This window comes from Hyperoodon ampullatus (assembly GCF_949752795.1).
Source record: "Hyperoodon ampullatus genome assembly, chromosome: 18".
Lineage (NCBI taxonomy): Eukaryota > Metazoa > Chordata > Mammalia > Artiodactyla > Ziphiidae > Hyperoodon > Hyperoodon ampullatus.
In genome coordinates, this window is record NC_136931.1 from 60,280,452 (window position 1) to 60,290,438 (window position 9,987).

Genomic DNA, 9,987 nt, shown 5'->3' on the forward strand with positions numbered 1-9,987 from the left:
TAAAAGTCACAATTGGTACGTATATCTCAATACACATAAATGACAAAGAATTTGTATCAGGACTATACAGGCATACCTCAGAGGTATCACGGGTTCAGTTCGAGACCACCCCAATAAAATGAATATTGCAATAAAGCGAGTCACACGAATTTTTTGGTTTCCCAGTGCATGTAAGAGTTATGTTTACACTATACTGTAGTCTATTAAGTGTGCAATAGCATTAAGTCTAAACAAAATCAATTTACATACCTTAATTAAAAAGCACTTTATTGCCAAAAAATACTAACCATCATCTGACAATGCAGGGTCACCACAAACCTTCAATTTGTAAAAAGTGAAATATCTGCGAAGTACAGTAAAATGAAGTCTGCCAGTAATAATAAAACCACCTAAGAAAACATGGGCAAAAGATTTGAACAGATACTTCACAATAGATACATGAATGGCCAATAAGCACATGAAAAGATCCTCAACATCATTAGTCATCAGATAAATACATAATAAAACTACGAGATACCGTAACACAATCATTAGAATGGACAAAACTAAAAATAGCTCACCATAAAGGGAACCCTCCTACATTGTTGGTGGGAATGTAAATTGATGCAGCCTCTATGGAAAACAGTATGGAGGTTCCTCAAAACACTAGACTTGCCATATGATCCAGAAATCCCACTCCTGGACATATATCCAGACATAACTATAATTCAAAAAGATACATGCACCACTATGTTCATAGCAGCACTATGTACAATAGCCAAGACATGGAAACAACCTAAATGTCCATCAACAGGTGAATGGATAAAGGAGATATGGTACATATGTGTGTGTGTGTGTATATATATATATATACACACACACACATATATATACGTACATACACACACAATGGAATATTACTCAGCTATAAAAAATAATGAAATAATGCCATCTGCAGCACATGGATGGACCTAGAGATCATCATACTAAGCCAAGTAAGTCAGAAAGAGAAAGACAAATACCATATGATATCACTTATATGTGGAATCTAAAATACAATACAAATGAATATATTTGCAAAACAGAAACAGACTCATCTAGAGAACAGACTTGTGTTTGCCAAGGGGCAGGAGGGGTGGGAGAGAGAAGGATTGGGATTTTGGGATTAGCAGATGCAAAGTATTATATCAATATATAGGATGGATAAATAACAAGGTCCTACTGTGTAGCACAGGAAACTATATTCAATATCCTGTGATAAACCATAATGGAAAAGAATATATATTATGTAACTGAATCACTTTGCTGCACAGCAAAAATTAACAACATTGTAAATCAACTATACTTCAATAAAATTATTTAAAAAAAGAAAAAACCTCACCAAGATATGGTGAAGATATAGAGCAACTGGAACTCTTCTACAGTGCTGGTGGGAACGAAAAGGATACAATCTCTTTGGAAAACTATCTGGCAGTTTCTTAAAAATTTAAACATATTCCTGTCATATGACTCAGTTTTCCCACTTTTAGATATTTACCTAAGAGAAATGAAAACATATGTCCACACTAAGTCCTGTATGTGACCACTTCATATAGCCCCAAACTGCAAACAACCCAAATGTGCATCAACAGGTGAATGGAAAAAGTGTGGAACATCTATACAATAGACTGCTACTCAGAAACAAAAGGAGTAAGTTATATATGAAACTATGATTTTCAAAATAATTTTGATGACAAAATAAGCCACACATAACAGTATGATTCCATTTAGTTTAAATGCAAAGTAATCTAAAATGACAAATCAGATGAGTGTTTGAGCCAGGAGTGAAGAAGAATGAACTGCAAAGAGGTACAAGCTATCTTTTGGGGTGACAGAAACGTTTTATGTCTTGATTGTGGTGATGGTTTCATGGACTTATACAACTGTCAGAACTCATCACGTGTAATTTATATGAATGCAATTTACTGTATGTAAATAATTAAAGTTATTAAGAAAAAATTATAGGGACTTCCCTGGTGGTCCAGTGGTAAAGAATCCACCTTCTTAGTTCCTGGTTGGGGAACTAAGATCCCACCTGCCGCGCGGCTGCTGAGCCTGCGTGCCACAACTACAGAGCCCATGCACTCTGGAGCCTGCATGCCACAACTGCTGAGCCCACGTGCCACAGCTAGAGAGCCTATGTGCTCTGAAGCCTGCATGCCACAACTAGAGACCCAAGCACCACAATGAAGAGCCTGTGTGCAATAACAAAAGATCCCACGTGCCACAACTAAGACCCAATGCAGCGAAAAATAAGAAAGAAAAAATTATAGATGGAATCAAGAAAGATTAAAGAGAGACTTTAGTAACATAATAAAAAGAAACTCATGTAATAAGCTCTTTACACTGAAAACAGAGACTATACCTTGGAGCCTATGGAACCGTTAAAGAAAACTAATGCTATATTAGGACATATAAAATCCTCCAATCGTTAGAGAGTAGAATTAGTACGAATTACTATCCTGATCAAATATGATAAAACAATTTGATCAAGATACAATAAAACAAGAAAACTTTCTTTTAAACAACTCTTGTGTAAAAGGGAATTTTTAAAAAAAAATAGGTTGTCTAGGAAATGGAAATAAAAACAACTACGTATCAGAATCTATGGAAGTCACCTAAAGCTATATTCAGAGGAAAATTAAAACTCCTAATAATGTCATTAGTGAATGAGAAAATGAAATTAATAGTTTTTTTCAGCAAAATGGAAAACAAAATAAACCTAAGGAAATTAGAAACAATTAGTAAAGAGAAAAGCAGAAAATAGAGAATTAGAAAAGAGAAGAATGATGACACTATATTTTATATTTAACAGATACGTCCAAAAGCTGGATTTTAAAAATAAATAAAAATTAATAAAATTGACTGAGTACCGGGCCTCCCTGGTGGCGCAGTGGTTGAGAGTCCGCCTGCCGATGCAGGGGATACGGGTTCGTGCCCCGGTCTGGGAGGATCCCATATGCCGCGGAGCGGCTGGGCCCGTGAGCCATGGCTGCTGAGCCTGCGCATCCGGAGCCTGTGCTCCGCAACGGGAGAGGCCACAACAGTGAGAGGCCCGCATACCACAAAAAAAAAAAAAAAAATTGACTGAGTACCAAACAACTTTTAAAAAAAGAACTGCTATGTAAAATAAATTAAAATTGGAAATTACTAGATATAAAAGAAAAATAATTACAAGCGATTATGGCTCAGGTTCATAGAAATAAATCTGTAATCTAAATGAAAAGGGTAACTAACTAGAAAAATAAAAATTTATATAATTTAACCCAAGGAAAAAACTATAGGGAGGTTATTTACCAGAGAAGACATTGAGAAAGTTGTCAAAGGTCCACTTCCCCACAAAGGCCCCAGTACCAGGACTTTTCTCTCAAACTCTAAGACTATGACCTCATTCCTTCACACTAACATCTCTAAATCAGACTTTTTTTTCTTAGCCTCCATCTCCCTCCAATCATACATTGCATATCTTCCCTTGGCAATCTCCCCATCTCTTAAAAATAAGTCTCTTATTGTCCCAAGCCAAATTCATCTTTTCCTCTACCAACCTGTTCTTTCTTCTGACTTGTTTCTATTAAATGCTATCACTTTCCAGTTACCCAGCCTTGAAAATACAACTGGAAATGCTTTATTTTTTCTTTGATGGTTTATAAACCTCTGAATAATCCTAAGAATTGAGCAGAATGATTTTATGAAAGTAGAAATTCAGTGAATCAAGTGAATAAATGAATCAACCCTTCAATCTGAAAGGAATGAGTGACCAAAAAGGAAAAAATATGCATTGCTGTGTCTGGATTTTTAAACATAGTATGGAGCAACGTGTGTAAAACTAAAAAGCAAGGACAAGGAGATAACTGTGACATCTGCATCCAGAGAATAAGAAAATGTTATCAGAGAAGACAGTTATGTGTGAGAGAAAATATACACACATGATGTGTAAGGAGAGTTAGGTTGGGGAACTCACGCTAGACACACCTCAGTGTTTCTTCCCAGGCCTTGAGCCTTTTCAGGCTACCCAGGAAACATCAACTATGAGCTGGAACTTTCACAATAGCTGAGCTTTTCCTTGCAATGGCCTCTGCCTCCCTAGTTCTCTCTCACTCACCAGGGCATGCTCCTCTTGTCCCCTCCTTCTTCACCATCCAGGGCTCTTTTCCTTGCTCCAATAATGAGATCACATCTGGCTTAGAAACTGAAACTCCTGCTTACAAGAAATAAAAGGGGAATTAGCCAGGCCCATAAATCAGATCAAGCTGCTTGGTCATCAGGAAGGTGAGGCCATTATAGAAGGGAGCTGAGGAAGAGGTGAAGTATTCTGAAGAATGGGGAAGATGAAGTTGCATGGACAGTCTAATGAAGCTGCCAATTCTACAAAACTGAATTTATTTGGGGGAGCACAAAAATCAGAAATTTAGCAAACTATATCAGAGGTTTCCCAAACATTACATTGGAAAGCAGCCCTACGTGCAGATTCTGAATTACAGGGAGACCTCCTTACCCAGTGATACCAGGCTCCTATAGTTCTGCAACATCACTTTCCTGTACAAATTCCTCTGAGCAGGGTTCAGCCATTCCCACTCCTCTTGAGAGAAATCTACAGCCACATCCCCAAATGTCACCAAATCCTGAAATGACATAAACATATTCTTGCTCAACTAGTGTTCTTACCCTCGCACGAGCATAGTTTAAAAAGTTAAATTGTCTATACTTCTGGAGAGAAATACTACAGGTAGTGAAATTTTCTGTCAGTATCTTGAGTTCTGAGCAACACATGTCAAGTAATTGCTAGACAACTTCTCTGTGCTTAGTGTTGATATTCTGTCATGGAAAGTATACAATTTCAGAGTCTCTACTGATGGAGAAAAGATACAAAAATTGGCAATAACAGAACACTGTAAACAATCAAGTGTAAAATGTTATTCATACTAAATGCTAGAGCATTTCTCAATATGGAAAATAAGGACAGACTGGGGCAGTGAAAAAGGCTTCAAAGAGGAGGCAGAAACATGAGTTATGCCTTACAGGACGTACATGGTTTAAACCAGCATTTTCCCAAATTCTACAATGGAATGGTCAATGTTCCAGCTATATCAATAAGGTATATATTAAAATATATTTGATGCTTATAACTGTTTTTCTAAAATTAAATACAAATATAATAAAAACAGTAAAGTTTTATGGTGCAAAAATATAACTTAAACAATATATGCCATTACGGAGAACAATCAGGGACAACAAAAGGTTACATAACAGCTCTGACAACATCACTAAGCTTCAAAGACAGCTGGTAACTTATCATGCTACCTAAAAGACAAAATAATAGTAATTTTAAGCACTACTAATTAAGTTAAAGAGTGAACATTTCAAATGTGATAATGAAGTGCATCAAAAAATACCTACATGGGGCTTCCCTGGTGGCGCAGTGGTTGAGAGTCTGCCTGCCGATGCAGGGGACACGGGTTCGTGCCCCGGTCTGGGAAGATCCCACATGCCGCGGAGCAACTGGGCCCGTGAGCCAAAATTACTGAGCCTGCGCGTCTGGAGCCTGTGCTCCGCAACAAGAGAGGCCGCGATAGTGAGAGGCCCGCGCACCGCGATGAAGAGTGGCCCCCGCTCTCCACAACTAGAGAAAGCCCTCACACAGAAACGAAGACCCAACACAGCCAAAAATAAATAAATAGATAAAGCAAACTGTCAACAAGTAAAAATAAACACTATTATATTAAAAAAAAAAAAAAAAAAGGAGGGGAGAGCACAGATCAGGAAAAAAGTGCCCCCTCAGGGCAGACCAATTCATAAAAAAAAAAAAAATACCTACAACTCTCACTAGAGGAACATACCCAATTGTGCACATCTAATGAGCAACAGTTTTTTAAATGTTAAAACACAGCTCTTTAAATACCACTGTATGTTACATTAAGGATCTTTATAGCATGGAAGATGACCTAGTCTGCTCCCTAGAAATTGAAAATGGGCATTCTTCCTAATGTGGTAAATCTGCTTCAGACTTATCAAGGCTTGCTGTCTAATTTGGTATATGCTTCACAGGTTTGGCATGTCATAGAGCAAAATCTACTCTTAAGCTGAGCTGATGTGTAGATGCCCTAAACAGCTGAACTGACTTGTCAGATATTGAAATCCTTCCACACTGGTTGGTAAACAGCAGAGAAACCACTCCCAGTTAAAAGACCAAGAGCATTCCCCTGAAAGAACAAACAGTGAAACAGACCTCTTCATTCTAATAGACACTGATTTCAAAAAGAAGATAATGAAAATACTGGAGGAGTAAGAAAAGCTATCAACAGAAATGCACAGTACTGTAAAAGGGAACTAGAAACTATAAAGAGGAACCACAAAAAATTAGAAAACTCATCTGCAGAGATGAAAGCTAAGGGCAATGAATAGCAGAATGAATGATGCAGAAGCATGAATAAGTGACCTGGAACATAGAAAAATGGAAATCACCCAACAAGGACAGCAGACAGAAAGCCAAATGAAAAAAAATGAAAGCAATATAAGAGACCTATCGGATAATATAAACCATGCCAATCTACACATAATGGGGATTCCAGAAGGAGAAGAAAGACAAAAGGGGATCGAAAATGAATTTGCAAAAATTATGTCTGAAAAATTCCCAGTGGGGCTTCCCTGGTGGCGCAGTGGTTGAGAGTCCGCCTGCCGACGCAGGGGACACGGGTTCATGCCCCGGTCCAGGAAGATCCCACATGCCGTGGAGTGGCTGGGCCTGTGAGCCGTGGCCGCTGAGCCTGCGCGTCCGGAGCCTGTGCTCCGCAACAGGAGATGCCACAACAGTGAGAGGCCCGCGTACTGCAAAAAAAAAAAAAAAATCATAAAATGTGGGGGAGGAGAGTAAAAAAGTGTAGATTCTTCTTCTTTCCTAGAATGAATGTGTTTCAGCCTATATAACTACCAGTCTAAGGCAAGCAGATATAGGAAGAGGTTAACATTCTTGAAAAATAGGGTGACCACAAATCAAAAACATACAATAGATTCACAAAAACCAAAAAGAAGAGAACATAAGTATAATATCAAAGAAAATCATGAAACCACAAAAGGAAAAATAAGGGACAAAGAAGAAAGATAAAATCAACAGGAAAACAAGGTTTAAAATGGCAATAAATACATATCTATCAGTAATTACCTTAACTGTCAATGGACTAAATCCTCCAATCAAAAGACACAGAGTGGCAGATTGGGGAAAAAAAACAAGAGCCTACAATATGCTGCCTACAAGAGACCCACTTTAGGGCAAAGGACACATAGAGATTGAAAGTGAGGGGATGGAAAAAGATATTTCATGCAAAAGGAAATGACAAGAAAGTGGGGTTGCAATACTCATATCAGACTAAATAGACTTTAAGACAGAAGCCATAAAGAAGGATAAAGAAGGATACTATATAATGAAAAAAGGATCAATACAAGAGGATTTTACGTCAACATATATGCACCTAATATAGGAACACCCATGTACGTAAAACAAATACTAACAGAAATATACGGAGAGGGACTTCCCTGATGATGCAGTGGTTAAGAATCCACCTGCCAATGCAGGGGTCATGGGTTTGAGCCCTGGTCCAGGAAGATCCCACATGCCATGAAGCAACTAAGCCCATGCACCACAAATACTGAGCCTGTGCTCTAGAACCTGAGAGCCATGACTACTAAGCCCATGCACCACAACTACTGAAGCCTGCGTGCCTAAAGCCCATGCTCCGCAACAAAGAGTAGCCCCTGTTCCTACTCACCGCAACTAGAGAAAGCCCGTGTGCAGCAACGAAGACACAAAGCAGCTAATAAGTAATAAATAAATAAATAAATTTATAAAAAAGAAAAAGAAATAAAGGCAGAAATTGAGAAGACTACAATAATAATAGGAGATTTTAACACCCCGCTCACATCAATGGACAGATCTTCCAGATAGAGAATCAATAAGACAACAGAGATACTAAATGATACAACAGAACAGCTAGACTTGATATTTTCAGTACGTTACATCCAAAAAAAACAGAATACACATTCTTTTCAAGTGCACATGGAACATTCTCTAGAACTGACCACATACTAGGCCATAAAACAAGCCTCAACAAATTTAAGAGTATAGAAATTATCTCAAGCATCTTTTCTGACCACAACAGCATGGAACTAGAAATTAACCACAGAAAAATAAATGAGAAAAAAATGATTACATGGAGACTAAACAACATGGTACTACAAATCCAGTGGGTCAATGAGGAAATCAAGGAACAGATTTAAAAATACCTTGAGATAAATGACAAAACACAACCATACAAAATCTACGGAATGCGATAAAAGCAGTTCTTAGAAGTTCATAGCAATATAGGCTTTCCTCAAAAAACAAAAATCTCAAACAACCTAACCTACCACAAAGAATTAGAAAAAGAAGAACAAACAAAACCTAAAGTCAGCAGAAAGAATGAAATAATAAAGATCAGAGAGGAAATAAATAAAAGACATTTAAAAAAATAGAAAAAATCAATAAAACTAAGAGCTGGTTCTCTGAAAGGATAAACAACATTGACAAACCTCTCACCAAGCTCTTCAAGGAGGAAGAGAGAACTTATTTTATTAAACAAAATAAGAAATGAAAAAGGAAACATAACAACTGACACCACAGAAATACAAAAAACTGTAAGGGAATACTATGAACAATTATAAAAGAAAAGCCAAAACCCACATGGTCTTCTGAATAGATGTAGAAAAGGCATTTGACAAATTCAACATCCATTCATGATAAAAACTCTTACCAAAATGGGTATAGAGGGAAAATACCTCAAGATAATAAAAGCTATTTATGACAAATCCACAGCCAATATAATACTCAACAGTGAAAAGCTGAAAGCATTCCTGCTAAAATCTGGAACAAGACAAGGATGCCCACTCTCACATCTTCTATTCAACACAATATTGTAAGTCCTAGCTGCAGCAATCAGATAAGAAAAAGAGATAAAAGATACCCAGATTAGGGCTTCCCTGGTGGCACAGTGGTTAAGAATCCGCCTGCCAATGCAGGGGACATGGGTTCGAGCCCTGGTCCAGGAAGATCCCACATGCCGCAGAGCAGCTAAGCCTGTGCGCCACAACTACTGAGCCTGCACTCTGGAGCCCGCCAGCCACGACTATTGAGCCTGCGTGCTACAAACACTGAAGCCTGTGCACCTAGAGCCTGTGCTCCACAACAAGAGAAGCCCCCACAATGAGAAGCCCGCGCACCACAATGAAGCCCCTGCTCGCCGCAACTAGAGAAAGCCCGCAAGCAGCAACAAAGACCCAGTGCAGCCAAAAATAAAAATAAATAAAAATTTAAAAAAAAGATATCCAGATTGGTAGGGAAGAGGTAAAATTGTCATTATATGCAGATGATATGATACCACATATAGAAAACCCTAAACAGTCCACACATAAGCTACTAGAACAGATAAACGAATTCGACAAGGTAGCAGGATACAACATTAATGTACAGAAATCGGTTGCATTTCTTTACACCAACAATGAAATATGAGAAAGGGAATGTAAAAAAAAATCTTTTAAAATTGCAACTCAAAACATAAATTACTTTGGAATAAACCTCACCAAGCAGATGAAAGACTTATACGCTGAGAACTAAAACACTGATAAAGGAAACTGAGGTGATTCAAAGAAATGGAAAGATATCCCATGCTTTTGGACTGGAAGAATTAATGTTGTTAAAATGGTCATACTACCCAAGGCAATCTACAGATTTAATATGATCCCTATCAAATTACCCATGACATTTTTCACAGAACTAGAAAAAATAATCCTAAAATTCATGTGGAACCATAAAAGACCCAGAATTGCCAAAGCAATCCTGAAGAAAAAGAACAAAGTAGAAGGCATAACCCTCCCAGAGTTCAGACAATATTAGAAAGCTAGAGTAATCAAAACAGTGTGGTACTGGCAGTAAAACAGACA

General features: G+C 37.8%; 1 long non-coding RNA gene across 1 annotated transcript; it reads right to left on the reverse strand.

Annotated features, from left to right (window-relative positions):
* Positions 1–253: 253 nt before the first annotated feature.
* LOC307066527 lies at positions 254–4,609 on the reverse strand. Its single transcript, XR_013811383.1, has 3 exons — positions 4,514–4,609; positions 4,121–4,216; positions 254–389 (listed from the first exon to the last, which is right to left on the reverse strand). It is a non-coding gene; the product is annotated as an uncharacterized lncRNA (long non-coding RNA).
* Between the last annotated feature and the right edge of the window lie 5,378 nt (positions 4,610–9,987).